This window comes from Ixodes scapularis, unplaced genomic scaffold, assembly GCF_016920785.2.
Source record: "Ixodes scapularis isolate PalLabHiFi unplaced genomic scaffold, ASM1692078v2 PGA_scaffold13__105_contigs__length_92229423, whole genome shotgun sequence".
In the NCBI taxonomy this organism is placed as follows: Eukaryota; Metazoa; Arthropoda; class Arachnida; order Ixodida; family Ixodidae; genus Ixodes; species Ixodes scapularis.
This window is the reverse complement of record NW_024609839.1, coordinates 39,477,499-39,501,397: the sequence shown is the minus strand read 5'-3', so window position 1 is coordinate 39,501,397 and position 23,899 is coordinate 39,477,499. Positions and strand designations below refer to the sequence as shown.

General features: G+C 48.0%; 1 long non-coding RNA gene and 1 pseudogene across 1 annotated transcript; one reads left to right on the top strand and one right to left on the bottom strand.

The window, feature by feature from the left end:
• Positions 1-740: 740 nt before the first annotated feature.
• Positions 741-1,214, top strand: LOC120838901 (annotated as a pseudogene).
• A 7,916-nt stretch (positions 1,215-9,130) lies between these two features.
• On the bottom strand, positions 9,131-14,997 carry LOC121835535. The gene is made up of 2 exons (XR_006077657.1): positions 14,361-14,997; positions 9,131-12,047 (listed from the first exon to the last, which is right to left on the bottom strand). It is a non-coding gene; the product is annotated as an uncharacterized LOC121835535 (long non-coding RNA).
• Positions 14,998-23,899: the final 8,902 nt, after the last annotated feature.

Genomic DNA, 23,899 nt, shown 5'->3' with positions numbered 1-23,899 from the left:
CCAAGCAGATTCGGAGGCTGCGGGCTATCAGATGTTTGAGTCGCGTTTCAAGAGTCCCGGAGAGCCCACATAATGCTGGAAGTGAATACAAAAGGGACTGTGTAACGAGTGCTCCATGGAGAGTTAAAAGTGCTTTCGAAGAGCCACCCCATCTGGTTCCAGAGCAGCAGCGTAAGATATTGATGTATGGCGCTATCTTACTTTCTAAATATTTTACATGAGCTGTCCAAGACAGGCTTTGGTCTATGTACACCCCTAGGAAACGATGAGCCTTCACCAAAGGCAAAGGTTTCCCTCCAAGCACGAGTTCAAGGTTATTGAGTCTTCGTCGTGTAAATGGAAGGACCGCAGATTTCTCAGCAGAGATCGACATACCTCGTTCAATGAGAAATTGTTCAATTATTAGAAGTGAAGTCTGGAGACGAGTCTGAATTGCACTGGGATTAGCATCTGATGACCAAATAGATATGTCATCAGCATACATGGAAATTGATACATTATCTGGTAATAGACCAGGAAGTTCTGTCAATACAAGGTTAAATAATGTGGGACTTAATACGCTTCCTTGAGGAACTCCTTGTGAAACATAGTGCTTTGATGTAAAACCGTTGGGCGTCCGTGTGTACACCGATCGATCATGGAGGAAATCACTCATCCAGTTCACTAGGTGGTCACCTACTTCTAGTCGCTGAAGCTGTTCGATAACATGGCAGTGGCTAACAGTGTCAAATGCCCGCTGAATGTCTAGAAACACTGCTACTGTGATTTTGTGAATGCTGCGTTCGTGTTCTACACAGGTCACAAGATCGAGTACAGAATCCATAGCTCACATATTCCGCCTAAAACCGGTCATTTGGAACGGCAATATTCCACTGGAATCTAACCACCAATTTAGTCGCTGTAAGACCATATGTTCCATCGTCTTCATCAGCACGCTGGTGACGCTCACTGGACGAAAAGATGAGATGCTTAGAGGGGATTTTCCAGGTTTTAAAACAGGCACTAAAATTGCTTCTTTCCAGACAAGGGGTATACAACCACTAGCCCAGCATTGGTTATACATATCCAGTAAAAAGGACATTGCGTGTTTGCCGATATTCGTTAGTGCAGCCGGAGTGATACCATCAGATCCTGGGGCACTTTTTCGCCTGAGCTTTCTCAATGCCCATTTCAGTTCACTTTTGTTAAATGGCAGATTCATGATATGGTTGTAAGCTGCTGATAGCCGCGGGGATGGGGTTTTCTGATCCGTGTTTGCTATCGCTGTAGAAACGTGTTGCGTCACTGCTCTGCAAAATTCTTCTGCTATATTCATATCGCTAACAGCTCGATGAAGTGCCAGCGCGCGCAATGGTTGGCGTTGTAACACCGGCGATTTTAATGAGCGAACTATGCGCCATGCTTGTATTTTCGGGGTGTTCGGTAATATTGAATCCCAAAGACTCTTCCATCGGCGTTTTCCCAAATATTCGAGCTCCTGTTTTGTTTTCGTCTGAATTCGTCTGGCTTTCATTTGATCTTCAAGTATTCCGCTCCTTCGAGCTTTTCGTTCCGCCTGTCGGCATTGAGCACGCAATTTCTGGTACTCAGGATCTACCCCTAGATGTCCTTGAGGGACTTTTAACGTTTGTGATGATTTCTCAAGGTTAATTTTTATCCCAGAAACGAAGTCATCTAGTGTCTTCAAATTTGTCATTGCGTCAGCGTTCAGTGCACGAAACTTGGACTAGTCAGTTAAAACTGTATGTCTATGTTTCACAAATGGATGTAATTTTCTGTGACTTATATAGATAGGTAGATGATCGCTTCCCCTGGTGTCGCAGTCGGTATACCAATTGGCCTGAGCTACCAAGCCTGCAGAGCAAATGGTCAAGTCCAAGCAACTAGTGTATCCGTCTCCTTTAAGGAATGTCGGAGATCCGTCGTTTAGAACACAAAGGTTGTTTGAAATGAGTATTGTGTATTGAGTTAACATTGATCCTCTCTTTGATGTATGCGAGCTGCCCCAGGTTGGACTATGTGCATTGAAGTCTCCACACAGTATGTAAGGTGCATCCAAAGAGGCAATGAGACCTTCTAGGCGTTGTAAGTCTGTTGTGCTTCCTGGTGGTATATATACGCAAGCAATATTAAATACCAGGCCACGAATGCGTACCTTACAAGCAACAAATTCTCCAGAACTATCAATGTCGCTCACAACTTCTACTGATGAAAGATCGGATCTTATACCTAACATTACTCTTGAGGAACGGAGCTGAGCGTTTGAGGGATATAGCACGTAATCAGGCAGGCGAAATTGTTCGGATACGTGGCCTTCACAGATTGCTAAAACCGAGAATTTGTAGCGACTAACAAAATCCTTGAAATCGCTGCGCTTTGGCATTAGGTGACGTGCATTCCATTGTAATAAAATGGAAGTGGCGTATACCTCAGTTAGATGAGTCATTGAATGCCGTTGAGAAGTGGTTCCATGGCCAACAGAGCTTTGATGGATGATTTGGAACCGATTTTCGGGTATTCTTTAATAATTTCTTTTATGACTTCCATCATAAGAGGTAGGAACATGTGAAGGATGGCTTTTGCACTGCTTTCTTGATCTGGACGGGCAGACTCAATGTGATGCGCGGTTCTAGAACTAGGACGGCGTCGATTATCCACATGGGAAGGTGCTTCCTCTTCGGTATCTGCAGTTGCTTTTGAGTTTGGTGGTATGACATGGGAAGTTCCTTGTCTTGTCTTGTGATCTGTTGGTGTTGTGTTGGTGCCGCTTGGAATTCCTTGCAGAACGTCGGAAAAGGTGGGCCGTGATGCTTTATTTTGCGTGGTCATTCTGTCACTTGCCTTGATAACATCCGGATTAGGAGCTGGAGCTTTCCGTGGAGTAGGTTTGCCATAGAAAAGCTCGCTTTTCTTAGCAGCATGCGCCGCCTGTTTTCGTATACAGCATGCATAGGTTGATACATGGCGCGAGCCGCAGTTTGCGCATTGCGGTTCACGTGGTGTCGGGCATTCTTTGTGGTGATGAGGACCTGCGCAGATCTTGCAGCGACGTGAGCTGCGGCAGTCGCGAGCCAGGTGGCCATATCGTTGGCAGTTGTAACATTGAGTTGGTGCCTCGCAGTGTTCTTGCATGGGGAAACTGTGGAATCAAATTTGATTCGTGCATGTAGTTGTAGGTCTTCGCGGAATTTAAGGATTACTGTTGTCAGTGGATGTTTTGTTACGGGACCATCTTCCCGTCGTGTGAACTTCATTTGTCGTTGTGCAGAAATGACTCCGTCGTCTCGTAGGTATTCACCGAGTCGATCATCACTGTAGTCAAGTGGCACACCCCAGATTTTCCCCAGATTTTTCGAGTACGACTGTGGTACAACGACATCCACCTTGATTCCCGCGAGGGCGTTTAGTTTTAGCAAATTATTCGCTGCTTCGGCGGACGCCACAGTGACAGTTAGTCCTCCATTTTTGTCAATTCGTTGAGACAGGACTTTCTCTTGGGATGTTGCGACGATTTCTTGCGCCAACTTATTAGGGTTGACCTTCCAGAACGACTGGGATGGATCATTGAGTTTGAACAACACCGGAATGCCAGCCTTGCGAGTCTTCTTGTAAATCACCTCAGTGAAAGGTGTCTCCTCATCGGTGATGGATTGCTGATGTTCCATAGTTTGAGCAGGTGGCTCTTGATATTCATCAGCGCGCCGTCTTCTCGGAGGTATGTCACTTGTTTGGGCAAGGCTTGAACCCGAGTCATGGGATACTGCGGTTGGTATTACCACAGGTTGGGAGGTGCGTAGAATTGTTGAGGAGGCATGTTCTTGCGGTACAGCGCCAGCGGGGCTGATGACAGATGTCATCGCCACAGCGGCCGGTAGCGGTATACCGATTAACTGTCACTAATGGGTATAAATGCTGAAAAGCTTGCCGAATGGTAGAAAGAACAGGTTGCTTCGATCGCACTTCCAGGCATGAAGTGAACTCGGGTGTATTCTTTTCATCTTCGTCTTCATTGTTTATTGATTTTAATCATACCGAATAATGAACACATTATGTCACACTACGCTTGTGTAATTATTTGTCTTGGATTTATTAGCCTGGCCCAGTACTTAAACCATTCAGTTATCGATAATAAATCTTCCAATATATTTTTTAAATGTGGGGGTAAAAAGACACGGAGATTGATGATGATACAGACGCCAACGCCGCCCTCGGAAATTTTTCGAACATTAGAAATCAGCAGTTTGTCTGCCATCCGCCAGGTAGCGCAACAAAACAGCCAAACAGTTTTTAATTGTTTTTAAAATTAGCTAAGCTCTACACCTATTAAGAAACCAAAGCAAGATCATTGTGAAAGGTTAATACATCGCAATTTATATCTATTCCAAACAATAAATATTATTAGATGCCAATAAATCGGTTTGATGTCCAAAAAAGATATGCGTCAAAACAGGTAAGTTTGAAACTCTCCTGGAGCGTTATGACTTTGAAAATAAGAAATATCCATCGTCCACCTCTTGGGCAACCATTGTAGCTCTAAATGTTATAAAATATTTTGTCATAGTTTAATTATTTCCTCAGCGGCATTTGAAGTACCATGGCACGAAGCACAAAAAAGTGCTACGTTTGATATAAAATATCTAAACAAAAAAATTTTACACAACATTAAATTTTTCTCTGCATATTACCAATTATAAGCACTACATCTGTAGCTAATTTCATTGCCCTAGCGCGTCTCATTAAAAACATAATTGTGCTGAAAAATGTCAATTTTAGGGCAATATTTGGAGGGATGAAAAAAACAAAGTAGCGCAAATACCAAAAAAGTGTATCGTTACATTCTGCTCCGACATCATCTTAACAAAACTGCTATATTGGAACCGTGCTATCTTTAATGGATCGTTCATAAAACATGAACTAGCGGAGCAAGTGAGGGTCCGCGCCATCATATTCGCAACGCTACAAATGCGCATGAACAGTATAAACCAACACAGACATAATATCAAATGAAAGAGGATTGCATTGCCTTTCGAATGACATCAATCCCACAAAACAGTATTTAAAAGGAGATGAGTAATGACCTGCCAAAAACTACATAAACTGCCGCATTCAGTGGGACCGTGGCCTTAAAGATGCTTCTAAGTGGATGATGCGAGGTGTATACATTCGAGTTAGTACGGTGCGACGCAGGAATCGAACACGAGTGGACAAAAGCTTCGTAAACGTTCATTTCTAACTCAGATTCAGTCTGTTCATTTCTAATTCAGATTCTGTAAGCGGCACACAATTGGCCCTAAAGCCCTTTGGGGGTATTATTTTATCGAAGCGCCTACGGAGGTTGGAGCATCATTCTGACCGGTTGTATGTTTGTCACCATCGAAACTGAAAGGGATCGAGAAAGAACTGAACACTGAACACTTCCTCGCCAACCGTTGGTTTGCGAAAGGGACGAAAGGGACGCTGCCCGATAAAAATGCAAGTTAATGACCGACATTGGTATGGCAAAAATTAGACTTCGCTGTATGAGCCACCAGTTGGCACTGAATTTCGGAAAGGGTCTATTATTCTAAAGAGTGAAATAAGTGAGGCTTGACGTAGACAGCGGTGAAAAAAAACAGGAGCATCTGAGTAAGGCGGGAAAGGGGACTGACCTTTCACTCGGGCTTCGCGCACCTCCCGGCAGAGGCGCTGTTGATTTAGGGCTCTCGCGATGGCGCGGCCTTGAAAACCTGTGCGCGCTTAAGGACGGTTCCTCAAGGCCCAATAGACCTATTGGCGACGTGAGCGATCGAAAGCGTCGCAATGGTCAGCCTTCCACGATTGGCCGAATGCTGACTATGACGTCAGCAAAGGATGTCTTATCGACGGAAATAAGAGTAATGTGAGAACTTAGATTTTGATGGTGTTGGCAGTGTTTCTTTGAGAGCGCAATGACTTCAAGCTTCCACCATGCTCATTAGAAGCACCATCGAACTTGTTCGCAAGGTAATGACGTCACGAGAGGGAACCATAGGAGGGCGCCACCGAAACATCTCGCCGCCAATAGCTAAATTACCCAAGCATCAAGGATAATGCAAGGATTGTTGTTCCAAGCGCCACACGCGCACACCTTCCCCGTATAAAAGATTCGAAGAACCCAAATAAAGCGTTGACGAACGCGCGTGCAAGATGCCATTTGTTTTAAGTATTTGCTTTAGAAAAGTCACTACTGCTGAGGCCAGCACGTGCGGCGCGTGAAACACCGATGCCTGCATTCTCCTTGATGCTTGGGTAAGATAGAAATAGGTATATTAGGGTGCCTCGATGTGCGTCTGTCATAGGGTGAAGACACCCATCGTTGTATTGAAAGCTGCCTGCGCGTGCCAAATGGGCCTTAAAATGGCGCCAAACCACCGGCGGAGCTAAGCGCTCGCTCCGAACGAGATCGAAGCGCGTGCATTCTGGGCACAGAAATGGCCGAGAGGCCGCCACCCTAAGACCACGGTGGAAGAAATACATTTAGGTGATGACTCTGTCTCGCGCGGCGACCACATTATGTTCGGCCGACCGAGCGCGCTTCACTCGCACGGGGATAGATGGCGCCCACGTATAGAGGGGCTTGTGAAGGCTTGTTTATAGGGCTTGTGTAGGAAATTATGCATTCTTTACTCGGTCCCTGTGTACTGTGTAGTGAAATGATTGATTTATGTTGGCGCACTGGCACTGACTGCCTTTTCCCCGTGCGGTTCCTTTTTTTTTTTTTTTAAACGAGAACATTCCGATGATGACTCAACGTGGCAAAGATACTCGTATAAATATATAATTCCCCGGCATAATCTACTGGGCCTACAATAATTTAGAGTAATTTAGAGTAAACACCTGGGTCGTACTCGCATGTTTTGTTAATCAAAAACTTTGGTAACAGTTCCGTAACTTGTTTACACACATTGCATGGCGGGTGATTTTTCCCCCCTGCTCCTGCCTTATTGAAAAAAATTAATTCTAATAATGTTACACTGTGGGGCCTAAATAATTATTTACATGCGCATAATGGTTTTAGCGCTACAAATGGTTTACACATAAAATAAGCATGGAACATACCAACCTTGTGAGCTGAAAACAATCTTATTTATGATGACATAGTGACTGAAACGATGACACAGTATGATGACATACTGATTGACATGATGACATAGTGATTGAAAGTCAAACAATAGTAGCGGTTATAAGACATAAATCACTTTTCATCTATACTCTCACAATATGGTGGCACTCCGTCTTACTGGTAAAAAAAATACCTGACAAGTATTTTTGCTTTAAAATGTACATAAAAGCTGAATTCACTGCATACTACCAAAGAACGCTACCTCCTACATCCTGTGTTTCTCGCCCATGCCCTTAAACTAAGAAGAGCGCTGCTTCGCTGATTTCTTTACTTCTTGAGCTTGTTTGTTGATTCTCATCGTAATATATGCTTACAGTGTTGTCGCATTCGCATGCTGAAGTAGTAGTGGAGCAGCTGGGCAGTTGTTTCTTTGTGTTCACCGCATGGAAACGTTATTGTGCATGTGTCAAGAACACTGTCGATTGTGTCCCAGTAGACAGTCTGGTGGCTTTTATTTTTCACGAAGAACTGTTCCGCTTTCTTCAGTAGCTGGAAAAGGTTCTTGTTGGGGTGTATAAGGCTTCCTCTGTTCTTCACGTTTGTCAGGGCTGCTTCAGCAGAAGTGTTCTTGTCGATGCTGAAAGCTGATCGGCATGCAGAACAGCGTGTAGTTTTTTATTTTTTTTTTTTTTATTTTCACGCTCAAAAACCCAGTTACATAATATAGCATGCAGTCCACAGCCTTGGTTTCTTGAGCCTTTTCTGTCCAGACACCTTCGCATTCCCAGTCTTCGACAGAAATTAGACTGCCAAGCTTGGTCTTCACTTGGTCAACGAGATGAGGAGACTAGGTAGTAACTTGCGATCGGCCCTCGGGATTGCACGACGCCATTGCTCTAGGCGAGCGCCATTCGATGGAGCTTTAAACAAGGACACTCGCTCTGCGCAGTTCCGGTACCCCGAATTGCAGTTGGGAACGAAGCAAGTCTTTCCCATCCTTATAGCATAACTTGTTCTTCGGGTTAAGGTTCATCTTCGTGCACGATGGTGGCACCGGTGATTGACGCAGCACCAAAGCAAAAAGCATGAGGCCAGCCACTGACCGCACACCACCACCACACCGCGAAGAAGGCGAGTCAGCTACGCCCCCGACACCGTGCCCGCCGAGGAGAGGCCTTATACCCACGGTGCTTAAAGCCCCTCGATGTGTTTGTGTCTGTCTTGCAAGTAGCGTCAAATGCGCGAGTACACGAGACCCACGTCTCGAACGGCCCTTGGAAGCGAATGGCGGCGCAGCACTGAAATGAGCGGCCCTAGGAAGCGAATGGCGGCCGAGCACCCGCTCGTGGCACGTGTCTCGCGCGGTTCCCCAACAATGGTTGGCGGTACTTGTAAAAAAACGCCTTTATCAAGGGGCTTTAACGGTGCTCACACCTCAGCGGCCTCTGCGGCGGCGCGGAACAACTACACCTCGTTTCACCTTATGTTGTACCGCAGCGAAGGTTAGGAGCGCGAGCTCATAGCGTTGGCAGTTGCTCTTAAGTCATGAGAGCTTGTGCCTCCGGGATGTGCCTCAGAGCAAGGAGCTCGCGCTTGTAGCCTTTCCTGCGGTACATCATAAGGTGAAACAGAGTTTTTTTTTATACTCCTTGTTCTAGGCTAGCCCCGAACACGATCTGGCCGCTCGCTCCCCGCGTGAAGAGCGGCCAGAGGCACCACCGAAATGTATTTCTTCCACCGTGCCTAAGACAGACGTGGCGAAAGGTATGAAGGCTCCCTAAGGTCTATTGTCATACTCCGCCATCTCACGGCGATTGCCAGAAGTGCGAGCGAACCTTCGACACACCCGTTCCACGTCGCGACGCCGTTCAGACGCTTTCTTTCTTTCTTCCGCCGTGGCCGTAGACATTATTTTCTCACTGCAACAAAATAATTTTTTTTTTTTTTTTAAAGGGCATAATTTTGCATTTATGATTTTCGAGCAGTTCAGTGGACTAATATTCTGTTCTGATGTTTTGAGACGTCGGCAGTCCACACAAATGACTTGGAAACAAAAAGAAAACAACTTTTATTTTCGAAGTTCTTTTCGTCAGACCATACTCGTTCCCCATCTAAAGAAACGCCTTCTAGCTCTCCATCAAAAATAACGACGTGCCATTTTATTTTTTGCTTTGTTTATCTTTGTCGAAGAGCACTTTCGAGCACAAGTCTCAATCACGTCGGTATTTTGAGTTTCGACGGAGTAGCAAGAAGGAAAGGGCACGTTCACCAAGAACACTTAAATTGTCAGTGAAAGATCGGAATGGTTCTTGTAACAAGATCAAGTGAAAGTACTACGCACCCTGTACCAGCACGTGAAGTACCACAAGCACACACATGTACACAATCGCAACTCTTTTAAGGAAAACAATCTGTTCTAAGATGAAAAAATAAAACAAAGACATAAAAAATAAAGAGCGCGAGGAAAACGATGGCCTACGGTGCGACGAAATCACTTCCGAAACGTATCACGGTCCCAGCCGAATGAGAAGCAAAAAAACACCTTCGCTGAAAGCATCTTTAAATTACAGAACATTTTTTCTATAGTCAGTGACATGTTAAGGAACGCAGGGCGTGGTTTATTTACTACCTTCTCGCTTCTTGGTTCCTGGTTCGTTCTTCAACATTCGTACTGTCCATTGCCACAATCTGATTGGTCGCGAAAAGATAATAGGCTAGGTGGCGCAAGCTACCGCCCGTTATAAAAGATACAGCCGTTAGCATCCATCCATCCATCCGATGATAGGGAATCACCATGCCCTGCGTTTCTTAAGCATTTCGTAACTATAATATTAAAAAAAATCTTATTAAAGGATTTACAGGATCACGTTGGTAGTAAAAGCAAATTAAGACTGAGATTAAGACAGCTGATATTTTAAACATTAATATCTCTGTCCCTGTTTATAGGTTCGTTATCTACACTTTAGAGTACGCTAGGTAGTTTTCTTTGTGAGCCAATTGGACGCGACAATGGTCGACTTGACAAGCATGCAGGTTCTAGGAAGTTAAGGTGTGCATTGTTTGATAAACTCACCCGGGTTTATGCGAAAGCATGACAATTTACTTGACTTAGAGCGTTCATGTACCACCGGAGCTGCATGCCGGGTCAGGCTAAAGATGACTCATCTTTAATCTCCCCTGAATGGCTCGTAGCATCGGCTGCACTCTTCATTAGAGCGACGCAGTGTACAATCAATTTTGGCCAAAACGCTACCCTAACGAGGAACCTAGTCCTCATAACCTTCCAGTCGCACATCTCTTCATTCACAACAAACACAAACGATCGAAGTTCAGCTCTCGTACGCCCCGTATTTGTTTATATATATATAAAGACACAACCAACACTTCAAAAAGCACCAAGGCATTTGAGCTTCGTGACTAAAACCGAAAGGCACGGACCCAAAGTTTCGAAGAAAAACAAATTTAGAGAGAAAAAAAAAAAAGCTATGGATTGCTGCGCATGGTGTGAATGGGATGCACAGCAGATTCAGTCCCAACGATGGGCGGTGAAGCGGCATACCAGGGACATGAATACTGGGACAGGCATGCCAGGAACAAGCATACCTAGAGAGGCATACCTCCACATGTATACCAAGCCCAGGCACACCAGGCACCAGTATACCAGGCACAGACATACCAGGCCCTAGCTTACCAGTCACTGGCATACCAGGCGCAGGCATACCAGGTATACCAGGCACAAGGGGTCTTCGTAACGGACTAGACCTTGCCCCTTTCGAATGTTTTACTGCTCTTACGATGAGTGCGCCTTAAAAGCGGAAGAAAACGTTTTCCGAGAGACGGATGGCTTGAAAAGTTCGAAGAAAGTTTCGGCTCATTCGTGGAGTGGCCATCGATCATGATTAACGTTGGATGGCTGAACGGCGGACTTCAGCATGTTCGAAGTTGTAGTCACTTGAAAAAAAAAGTCACAGACAAAGAGAGAGAGAGAAAGAAAGAAAGAGAAAAAGATCGAAAAAAAAGTTCAAAGTTCGTCTCGGGTTACTGAAATACCGATCGTAGTTTTGGGTCTGGCGCGCAAGTGAAGCAAAGAGTCGTGGACTTGGCACGCGACGAGTTTTCTTGTAGTTCTGTTCCGTCTCGAGATCTTTTGGCGGTTCAAGCGAGACGTCCCACAACGTACCAGTGGCATTAGTTACTCACGAGAAGCGTATTTAAGCGTCTCACAAACCGTTACGCACTTTCTGCGAGATACTGCTGTAGGAATGCTTACATACCTGGCCCACAAGCACGGCCACTTATAAACTTCACACGCGTAAAAGAGCGCGCACTTGTCCAGCCGCGAAGGCGAAAACTGTCTCGACGCATCGGCCGTCTTAGTCAATTGGAAGAGTAGACACACATTTTGACACACATGAAGTTCCCAGCAGTGCAGACCACAGAATCACATTGCGCGGAGACAACGCCGTCTTACTGCTATCGTCGACGTATTTCCGACAGATCCCGCGAATGAAACTGGAATAACTCCCTCGCGAAACTGCCGACAGCATCCAGAAGTAACTTGGGCTACCACTTCAATAAGTATTCGGGACGTTCTCCAAATCCACTTGGGGAAATCCTGGACGACCCTCGAAACACCGTTGGGACATCCCCGGAATGCCTTATAGAACACATGGGTGCGTTTTTTTTTTCTCTCAAAAGCACCGTCCCGCCATCCTTGCTGAAGAACCCGGCTTGGTTTGCTTTCAGTTCGAAAGCCAAGGATGGACCGTCATTATGTCACACATCGCTGATTTTCCAGGGGGGGTACGACGGATCACCAGTTGGCCAGGGCTGTTTCGTTGACGTGTTCGAAAAGCCATCGCTGCGTGCGAACGTCACTATCACATATACTCATGAAGACTTCGTGACTTTTCGCGTCACAGTCCAGGCAGTTGGCGGTGATTGGATGGAACAAATGCTTCGTCACCTGCGAACAAAGAGAAAGACGCGTGCACCGCGTTATACAAGAACTGAGAGTTGTGTATAGACTAAAAACGCTGTTTACAAACAAATTCCCGCTGGCCCACACAATGGCGCCTGGAGCGCGTCTTCGACCGGTGTGTTTAATAACATCCTGTGCTGCCCATACATCGAAAGCGGTCCCGAAGTTTCAACAAAATGACGTCACGGAAGCCGGAGTGTCAAGCTGTCGGATGATCGCGCATCCTGGCGGTGGGTTCTAGAAGTGCTGGCGAAAAGCACGAGCGAACGCGTGTGTCGCTGCTGTCGTCACGACGTCCCAACGTATGGCCGCCGAAGCTTCCGTGGAATGCCACACTGGAGAGCGACCTGCATCAGGACAGGTGTCTGCCAGATCCACCACCGCTCTTGGGACGCCGCCAGGATCGCGACCGGCGTGAGCGTGACACTTCTCTGACGTCACCAGGTGGAAATCGAGGCACCATGTTTTTTTGACGCGTTACACCATGTTAAACACACCAGTCAGAGACGCGTCTGCAGATTCGCCGTGCCGACAGCAGCGCCGCCGCAGCTACGCGACATCAGAAACGCGCGCTGGTGCGTAACAACACGGTCGTTAGTGCGTCAATACGAGGTTCGCGCACAACCGACTGTGCTGCGAGTGGTCGGCAAACTGCAAACAGATGACACACCGGTTTGACTATACTTTAGATGTTAGCGGGCAACTTCAGGGGGGGGGGGGGGAGGCGAGGGAGGGAGGGAGGGAGGGAGGGAGAGAGAGAGAGAGAGAGAGAGAGAAGACGCCATGTCTTCAGTTGATCTTTGCTTTGATTGACAAAACTTATGTAATACAGTAAACTTCGACGGTGTCGGTTTGAGAACGCGATGACTCCAAGTTTTCGGAGTTCTCTTTTAACACACGTGCCATCGAAATTGTCGATCGGAACTGATGGTAAGTGCCCAGGACTACAACTCGTGACTCACGACAAGGTAAATCCTGCTGGTGACGACACGGATGGAAACCACAAAAAGACGCGACCGAAACATCTCGGCGTAAAAATAAAATTTCCCAAAAAAAAAGTAGTTTCGATTTATTTTTGAATAAATATTCAAAATATAATAAATATAACTTTAAATATAACTACACAGCCGTGAGATTCCACGTAAAATAAATTGCCTGTGCGAGGGTTACTTCCTACCGCTTCGGGTGGGTCGGGGGTCCACTAACGATGACGCACTTAGAAGACAAAGCGCAAGCCTTCTCTTCTAAGTGGAATAGACCGTTTTCTGAAACGTCGAAATGACGCATAGATTATGTGTGGCTGCCATTAGTTGGTCACGCAATCTGAGCACGCATTTGACACGAGCGCTTCGTCAGCATTCGGATCGTGCTCGGACCGAAACGCATTGCACACGAGTGCCGCGTCAGTGCTCGGCGCGAACTCGGAACCAATCACGGGCTTCGTGCCGGAAGCGGTGAGACAAACTGACGGCGGCTGCGCATAATCTATGTATCATTTCAAAATCTCGGAAAGGGTCTATTATGGCGCCTGTAACGGGTCTCCGACCGGTGTATTTGCCGCGTCCCAAGATGTGGTCTCTCTATTTCCGGCCCATGACGTCGTAAACGTGTCACGTTGTCGCAGGTCGCGATCCCTATACGGTGTCGGGCAAGGCAAACGTTTGATCTGCTACAGTTCGATCTCCAGCTTGACAGTACACTCTAAGAAATGCCTGCGCGACTACTTAGCCGCAAAACACTCAAAGAGCCAACCATTGCAATCTACGAAATCAGCTCAGCGAATGATGAGGCGTAATATCTGCTCAGACCTTACAATTAAGTCTGCGCTGTGGTATTACGCAATGCAAGTATGACGCTTTGCATTGCGTAATCCCTACAGCGCAGACTTCATTTTTAAGACTAAATGGGTGCTCCGCCTCACCATTCGCTGAGCTGATTTCGTAGATAGCAGAGACTGGCTCTTCGAGTGTTTTGCGGGTAAGTAGACGCGCAGGCATTTCTTAGAGTGCACCCGCGGAAGCTTTGGCAGCCAGCGGTTAGGACGCCGCAGCGACAGCGACACTAGCGTTCTATCCTGCTTTTTTTTCTTCTTCTTCAGAACTTCAACGTTTAACATATGATCAGGACATCCGACAACATGACATAAGAGCTTTTGGGACGTTATTTGATGCCACCTCAGAACCACTTTGGACACACGGGTGGACAAGGACGCTTAACACACCAGTCACGGACGCGTTCCAGGCACCCTAGTGGTACTGCTGCCTCGTCTTCTAGGTGGTACAACGCTGGCATGCTCACCGTGTCGTACTTCCACAGCTGGTTGCCGTGCATGCCGTGGCAGCTCCAGAGCATGACGGGCGCGTGGACGTCCGAGCTGGACACGTCGAAGCAGACACTGCGCTTGGCCGGCCGCACGTCCTTGTGCCAGGTGAGCACGAGCTGCTGTTCCCCGGACCGACCCCGCTGGTCCTTGAGGCAGGGCGCCAGCGAGAACCGCTCGTTCTGGCCCTTGAACTGCGTGTCGATGCACAGCCCGCTCTCCTCGTTCCGAACCTGCGGCCAGTGGGCAACGGGTGTCAGCAACTGCCGGGACACGCACCACACAGGGGCCACTTTATTCCGAGTCTATTTGGCTAGAAATTGAGGGGGAGAAGGAGACGGAAGCACGCGGGGACGTCGGAACGCAGAGTTCTGGTTGGAACGTCTACCCGTACATCCCTCGGACAAGCTCCTTCCCACAATGCCCTCCACTCTTTCCACTTGAGCAGAAAACTCTCTTGGAGAGAAAGTGAGAGGAGACCAGTCCCCCCTCGCCTCCTCTCCAGTGTTACCTCAGCAAGAGTGGAAAGTGTCGGGGTCCTTACGGAAGGAGCTTGTCCCAGGGATCCCTGACAGAAAGAGTTGCATCTCAAGATCTAGTGTCCTATACCACGCTAGCGGCTGCAGCAAGAACTACATGTAATTCGGACATTGGATCATTCGCTTCCGAACCTAAGACAATGCAACACAACAATAATGCAAAAAAATGACCGCATCTCCACGTGGCGAATGATGTTGATTGGGGCGAAGCTCTGGTGGGGCTGATGATACTGATTTTGTTCATAGGTAGTGCCGATGGTGCTGATTTTTTTTATCGCCCTCTCGTCTATAAACGTTGAGCCAATGCATGCCAAGTTTAACGCGATTATATACGCATTTCACCGCAGCGCCCTCTCCTGTATAGACGTTGAGCGGCTACATGCAACGTTTCATTCATGACATCCCCAGCTCCTGAGTTATTACCACATCTCAGAGCCCCCTACTCGTCCCGCAGTCGTGGCCGAGTGGTTGAGGCGATGGGCTAGAAATCCATTGGGGTCTCCCCGCACAGGTTCGAATCCTGTCGACTGCGCAAACATTTTTCTTTTTTTAAGAAGACAGATGGAATGGCAATCGATGTGAGCACGGACGCCGGACAGACAAGGCTAGACCCTAAGGAGCTTCGCCCCTAAAAAACAGAGAGAGCGAGAGAGAGAGATAGAGCACACACCAGCTATACTGGCTCCTCTTACTCCGCAAGACGCGATGCCACTGGCGCTAAGCCAACAGCTATGCTCTGCTGCTGATAGTCTCTGGTATGGCCTTCCTACGATGCGGCCAGCACGGGAAAGCAAGGTTCCCGCGCATGATTTTCATACAAAGCTGTCGCCTTAAAACACGTTTTAAACTGACTCGGCGAGCAGGCTGGCAGGCGCAACACAGCACAGCACTAGGCGTATTTGATTCTACCAATGCTGCGAGACGGGAGCATCACGTGTGCCCGCTTTTTCGGTCACCGAAGGTCATATAACCTTCAAATTCATCTCCGTTGAAACGGAGTGAGCGAACGGTGTTTACATTATTACATGCGTTCTACCAATTGGGTTCTTTCGTTTTCGTGCCTGCCATCCCAATAGATGGCTTAGTGAATGAACAAAAAGTTAGGGCGCAAACAAGCTGGTGAAGGTTTAACATTTTGGACAAAACCCCGAGACTGGGGGGATAAAAAAGGACAACACATGTGCCCTATAAAACCACGATATTCTGTCCAATAAATTTCAGCTGTGTTTGAGACTCTGTGTTGTGTTGTCCTTTTTTATCCCCCCAGTCCCGGGGTTTCGTCCAAAATGTTAGTAAATGACGCGTCGTTTAATCCGTTCTTGCGTTAATGTTTTCAGTAACGTCTGATTGCAACCAACGTGCCCACCTCCACCGCAGAATAGGTCGGAGTACAATCTGGCGTCGACAAGAAGAGATCACCGCTCCGCATCCTCAAGAATCGTACATACACATTTCCACATGCCGCGATCCATATAGAGAGTTTTGAAATAGGGCCGGGCCCCAAAGAAATAGGGGCCCACCACTGCGCATGCGCCGAACTTAAACTGCGGGTTGGGTTCTTAAGTCGACGCTCGTCCCCTAACGTAATATTCGAGAAATAGCGTGGGGCCCCTCTTGGCTTGGGGCCGGGTTGCGTCGACAAACGTGGCGGCACGGTTCGGAAGTATCGCGATACAAATGTTATCGCGATGTTATTTTAGAAATATATTATGTATCGATATATATGCACCGCGATACAGTTCTTCAACTGTATTTTGTATTTCTGTATCGAAATACTTTTTCGGGTGTGTCGTAGGTATTGCGATACTATTAGGGCCGATGCATTTCGTTAGAATTATAAAATAGTTGCTGACCCCCCACACAGAAGGTCAAGACCAAGTTTCGTCCGGGACGTTTGGTGTATCTGTCCGCACATGACTCTCTTTATTGTGCAAAAATTAACAAATGTTTTCCAACACTTTAGAAGGTCGACTGTTCCGGTAGATTTCAAAAGGGGAAAGCGCTGTCGGCGCGCCCAAGGGATGAAAGGAAGCGGGGTCTTTGAACTTCATTCAACGTGACGTCATAAGGTCATTGCTGAAAGAGGCGTCCGGATTGGACATAATCATAGTGACTTCTCGAAGTTATTTGGGAAGACACATAACTGATCTAGATGTCCCTGGGGTGAAAAAATCGCTTACTTTCATTGCTACCTCCCAAAATAAAAGATGTTAATTCTGCTATAAATTTGATTCGAGCTTAATTCGGCCTCCAACATGCAGTGAGTACTTGCTTGCTGATTTAAGAACAAAAGATAGTATTCTAGATCATGCTTCTTTTTTGTTCTTCGTACGCACTAAGGAGTGCACCAATCGTCGAAAATATTGCTTTTATAACAATGTATTTCAGTGTCTGTATTTCAGCCCCACCAAAATGTAATGTATTTGTATGCAAATACTTTGCTATTCTCCAAAAGTATTTCTGATACGTATCACAATACATTCTTATAAATAAGTTTCAGTATCAGTATTTTAGCTGATTTTGGCATCTATCCCAGTATTTGTATTTTCAAATACTTTTGAGAGTGTTTCTGCCCAATCCTGGATGGCGGCGCCCTTTCCGCTCGCTTCGGAGCAAATTCATCACGGTCGCTGCCTTAGAGCCACGTTCATTGCCAGTGAATGAGGCAGCCGAATTTCGCTTCGCTTTATCTCGCTCAATTCTGAGAGAATGAGCGGTGAGCTTGCCCCTTTTTAAAGACCGTATTCTGACTTCCGGTTGTCCGTAAGCCTAAAGAGACGCGGTAACCGTTGACATGGCAGCGTCTCGCTACTCCGAGACTCCGAGTGGATATTCTTGGCTCGATTGGCCGAGCGTTCGTGCACGCTACCGGTAGCATAGCCTCCTCTATACTCACAAAGCCTGGTGGTTCGACGACGAAGCCACAGAGTTCCCGGTCGCAGATTTGGAGCGCGAGGGTCTGGTAGCACAGAGCATCAAAGAGCCATTTCTCGGGGAACCTGGACGTCAGCCCACAGCTTTTGAAGCAGCGAGGACCCGAAACACACTTGTTCGCTTGTCAGAAGTGTGTTTCGGCATCTCGCCACAGCGGGACGCCAGTCACGTGGTTCTCCTCTCATCCGCTGTCTGCCACTCCACCTTTCCCATTTCGGCAGCCACTTCTCGGAGTGATCTGCCAGGCTTTGTCAGCATATAGGAGGCTATGGCTTGCTACATTTTAAAGATCGTCGTCTGATTCCGGCTGTTCGTAAGCCTAAAGAGACGCGGTAACCGTTGACATGGGCAGCGTCTCGCTACTCAGAGACTTCGCATGGATATTCTTGGCTCGATCGGCCGAGAGTCCGTTGCACGTTACCTGTAGCTTAAAAGCAAGTCTTCTAGAGCCTGCCGCTTCCGCTGAGATATAAACAAATCAGATGCTCACCCGCACTCGTCTGAGTTTCGTTATGCCCGTGTCCCACTAGAGCGACAGACAGAAACGAAAGACAGCGACAAGCTTCAAACCAGGGTATTTCGCGATTTGAGAGGTCTTGTAGAATAAGGGAGGCTATCCTCAAACACGAGCACCATGCACGCGAGGGTATCTTTGGCAGGCTTGCAATCGCTCGTGCTTACTTCACGAGCACCGAACGACTAAAGGCCTGCCAAAGGTACCATCGTAAGCATCCTGGATGGGTTTGAGGCTTGTCGCTGTCTTTTGTTTCTGTCTGTCGCTCTAGTGGGACACGGGCATTACGGTACCTGGAGTGCGTGGTGTGTTCAAAAGTGGTCCCCAAGTGGTAACAAACGACGTCGCAGAAGCCGGAGTGTCGTCTGCTGTGGGATGATGCCGGCGAAGAGCACGAGCCTAAAGCGCGAAACACATGTACGACGAAACCGTCCGATCCGACGTGCGGACTGCCGGAATGACCTTGAGGGGAGAGGGTTTTCGTAGCATCGGAGAGCGTTGAAAACCCTCGCCTCCGACCGTCGTATTGCGCGGTCGGACGTCGGATCGGACGGTTTCGTCGTACATGTGTTTCGTGCTTAACGCGAGAGCCGCGGCGTCCCAACTCCTGACTGCCGGAGCTTCTACGGACTGTCAAGCCGGAGAGCGACCTGCGGCAGATCAGACTTCTGCCGCATTCACCACCGCTGCTGGGACACCGCCAGGATCGCGACCGGCGAGAGCGCGACACTTTTATGACATCATCGGGCGGAACTCGAGAACTACTTTTTTGGTCGCGGTACAACACACCAGTCAGAAACTTGTTCCGGGCACAATAGACCCTTTTCAAAAGTCCATCCAGCAACAGTGTTCGGTCGCCATTGCCTGCTCACGAAGAGCGAAACTGGCTCCGAGTCCTTGCCGAACGGTGACGTCAGCGCTCGTGATCAACGCGAGCTGAACCGAGTTGACGCCGAACGCTGACGTCATCCTCGTGTCCAATACGCGGTCAGAGTATGTGAGCAAGCAATGGCGGACAGACGTTGGCGCCGACTTTTGAAAAGTGTCTATTAGTCTCGGCATACTATTGAAGGCCAAAATCTTCGTCGACAGACGGTCAACGCGGCAGACGAACGCCTAATTAGAGCGCTAAGGATTGGATTGTTTTGACTAAAAGCAGCCAACAACGTTTATACTGATTTTAGATTGTATTTTGTTTTAGTCAGATTGATTTGGTTTTACCTCAACTACTATCTGTAAACGAAAAGTACTTGTTAAGCGCATAAATGTTTTACGTTTTTTAGAGCGCAGCTCTTATGCCTCGTTCACACTTGCGAACCGGCGGCCGGATCCGCGGGAATTCTGACGCCCGGCGACGAAAGGAGGCAGAACTTCCGGCGGAGAGCAAGATCGCTCCGAGACCAATTTTGAAGGCCGGAAAAGAATTTTCTCTCGTCGCAAGCCAGTCAGAACGCACGGGGGAAGTGGCACTTCCTGACATCAGATCCCCACTGACGAGCTGGCGAGCTGGCGACGATGGCGACGAGACGCGCACGGGCAAAGGGAGAAGGTTGGGGAGCTCTCGTCAGCTCCCCTCGTCTGTTCGGGAAACTGCGAGACGCTGGCGCCGCGCACTCCGCAGGCGGCGACAAATGCGAACGGCCCGATCTTTTTTCGGCGAGCGAATCCAGTCGGCGGCGAGTGCGTGAACGAGCTATTGGGTGCCCGTTTCCGGGTTGAGCGGCGTCGCCGTCGACGTAACCGCGTGACGTCACGAGGGCCACGACTCACGAGTGATGTCACGAGGGTCACGATTTACATCAGAAAAGTCACGAGTGACGTCACCCTCTTGACGTCACACGGGCATACCCTACTTTCCCCTCCTTCTCCTCAAGAGCTGCGCTCTAATCCGGCCTCACAGAAAATTTTAAACGTCTTTCATTTTTTTACATATTTTTGTCTATTTCATATCTTAAACTTTTTAGCTGTACTGGAGCTGCAAACGGGAAACAGAAGCGCGCAGCGCTGCATTGCAAGAACCCTCATAGATTCGCAAGTTCCAGCGAATATAGAGGGCGCTCGGGAAATCAAAGACGGGAGTCAAGAGGGGAATCGGTTCGCCACCTGGGGATCAAAATTCATTGTAATCGAAGTGCATGGCGACAGATAATACCGTGCGACCGAATTTAATATTTCATTAGTCCGTGTTTTTTTTGTTCTTTTTTTCTTTTTAAGCTTGGGGGGGGGGGGGGGGGGGGGGGGGCTCGGACAGCTAGTCAGACATTTGGAAACATCTCGTAGCCGCAGGCCACGCCACGCAAAGATGAAAAAAGGCGCCACCGGAACTGTCGGAATGGGGATCGTTTTGTTGTGGGCACTACGTTTCAGCAAGACCAGTCTTTCGACACAAAGTGGGATGCGACGGACAGTCGATTTTTGTCGCATGACGCGCGGGCAGCCGTCACATTTGAGGACGCCCACCGCTGGCTCGTCGCGCAAAGTAAGCAGAAAAATATGAGCGCCGCGGTTAATTTGATACGCCGCTATTCAGCAGCACGTCTCATCGATTTAAAGAAGGCGCCGCTGCACTGAATGAGATTTATTTTATATCTCCATTTGTTCGATGTGGGACGCGTTCCTCACCAACAGGCAGTACACCCGTGAGCGATATGAAGGTGAACAGCCCTCTTCTTGTTTCTGACGCTCCTGCAAGTTTTGGAACAAGCTCTGTTCAGAAGAGGGCTATAACGCGAAGTTTAGACCCCCAAGCCATGTACCATTTGAGACGTTGAGACTTAATATAGCTTTAGGGAGCCGCAAAAAAGGCAAGACACCAGGTAAGGTGTTCACCTTCATATTACCGGCGGGTGTATACCGGCACAAAACACGACGAGCTGTCGGTGACATCTCGGGAGACGAGGGAATGAACCTCGATGAATGCCTTCCTTGGGTAAGCGCCGCAAACCTTCGGAAACAACGAACCAGACAAACGCACTAAAATCATTTTAAATTTCGTAAAAATCATTCAAATCTGATATTTATTTCGTTTAGGCTCATATTACAATATACGGTGAACCGAAATTAGGTCGCTACATAGCCACTTTGCAAAACGAATAGCTCTACAGAAGCTCCGAATCATTTCGCATCTCTCTTGCTCGGTGCCACAAACATGTGCATTACCCAGGGCCAAACATTGCACTCATACGCAATTCTGTTACACTGGTCCAAAAATAAAAACAAGAACCAATACCTGAATGTATAAGAATTTATTTGACGTAAAACAACATAATTTCATATCTCTACGGGTGTCTTTATGCTATGCTCGGAATCAGGCACGTAGCCACTGCCAGGGGGAGGGGGAGGGGGGGGGGGGGCATGGTGCCCGCCCCCCCCCCCCCCCCCCGAAATCTTCCACATTGCTGGGACCTCCTCTCCCCTCTCCCCCTCATACAGCATTTTGTCATGGGTGGGCCCTACCGAAACAAAATCCTGGTTACGTGCCTGCTCGGAATCAAGCGAACTCAAGATGCAGCAACGAAAGCACTTCCACCAATACGTTTCTTCTCACAAAAAATAAACAACCCCCCCCCCCCCCCCCCCCCCACAAAAAAAATATATATATATATTTGTATTTCTGCGAATTGCATTTGAAGAAAGAGGCCAGCTGCAGAGCTAACCGTGCAAAAGCTTTCGGACAAAATCGATGGGGAAGAGTTCGTTGTGCACATGCGCTAAAACCGCGATTACGTCTCCCCTAACGCACATAGCTCACTTACATTTGCTATATACCCAAAATAAAGCGACGTTACATCCACATTTGTTGTCAGAATTAGTCTTCAAATTCTTCGCGGGAACACTAGTTGACCATGCCTCGACCGTGATAACTTCCGTTTAGGGATGGCGCTATCTCGGCAAGCGCGGAGCACAGACGATGGTCGCACCGACTTTTAGGCTTTTACGGCCACTGTCAGGACCGAAGACAGCTGCGTGAGACTCATCCAACCAACTACCTAGCACACGCAGACCGCGAAAGAGACGTTTTCAGTGCCAAGTAGGAGCGAAGCAGCGAAACTTCATGGAGGGGGAAACCCATACCACGATGACAATCACCGTCGAGCGGCGGCCGACGCAGGCCGTGCTTTCTTCGACGGATTGTTGCCGCGTGGCTCGGCGGTGTTTTTAAGCCTCCGTCACCTGCGCTGCGGGCCTGCGCAGCAAAACGACCCACCTAGTTTCATTTCTGAGGTTGGTTGCCAGGGCGGCGGCACCCTAGATGGAACATGCGAATAAGCCGACGTTTGGGTCGTTGCGTTTGGGTCCTCCAATTTCCAACGGGCACTCAAACGTTACTAAAAACAGAATGAATAAAAACAGGAAGGACTCACAGACAACCACACTCTTTCAAACCAACCGAAACGTTGGGGCTCCCTATCCTAAAGCTCTCTAATGCGAACTTTAAAGATTGTTATCTGTTCTTGCGTAGTTCCTCCGAGACTAAACATCGTATTCATTCCCAAAGAGTTCTCGTTAGGGTCCGTTCGCTGACAGCCCTCCTGTCCACGCGCGCATTCGACCCCGATGCCGCGCGGTGTTGTAATTCCTCCGGGGAAACACCGTCGATTTGTCTTCGAGATGCATGATCGAGCGTACGGCAAAGTGAAAGTGAAGCCCCGAAGTCCCCCCCCCCCCCCCTCCCCTTCCCTCTCAAAAGCCCACACACACACGCACAGACAAACGGAAATGCGGCGAAAGAATGCGTCGGAATGCAATAGGCGCGCGTCGCCATCTCCGCAAATTGGGCAAGATACACGAACTCGAAAAGAAAAAAAAAAAAAGAAAAAAAGAAAAGCGACGGAGTCGGTATATCTACTTTCTGTACCATACGCCAGTGCAGCACTGGTTCCCTTGTGCACGCGGAATTGAATTTCGCACGCCTTCTGAGGTGGAACTCGGTTTCCTAGCTTCCATTTGGTTTGCCACCAAAGAAGAAGAAGAAAAAAAAGACACCATTTACGTGAAAAAAAGGAAGGACAGCTTTTTGTCGCGCCGTAAGAAATCGGGCACCGAGGCGCCTTCCCTAAAAAAGCAAAAAAAAAAAAAAAAGTACGTGGAAGGTGGTGTAGGACGCCATCTTTTGTTGTGTGAGTCATGAGGCGCGGTGATGCTTCGCGATAATAAGAATAATAATAAAAAAAGGTCGAGCAAGGCGTCGAAAATAGAGGGTAAGAGGAGTAGGAATGGAACCAAAAACTTACAAGAGAGAGAAAAGAAAAAGTTTTGGCGCGATTTGCGCGTCAACCCGACCGCGCACCGGTGAAACGTTCTTGTGCGTGCGCCTTCGAAGCTGTGAAATTGGAGCGTCGAGACGAACTGAGGGCCAGCACCAGCAGTCATCCGACATCTTCCTTTGGGCATTTATTTATTTATTTTCTTCGCTCTGTTTCTTTCCAGCAGAAATCTCGTCCTCGGTGAGATGCTCGTCCCCGCAAAAATACTTTTATTGGATTCCGGTCCTCTGAGTTGGTTCTCCTTACGGGCGACGCGGTCGATC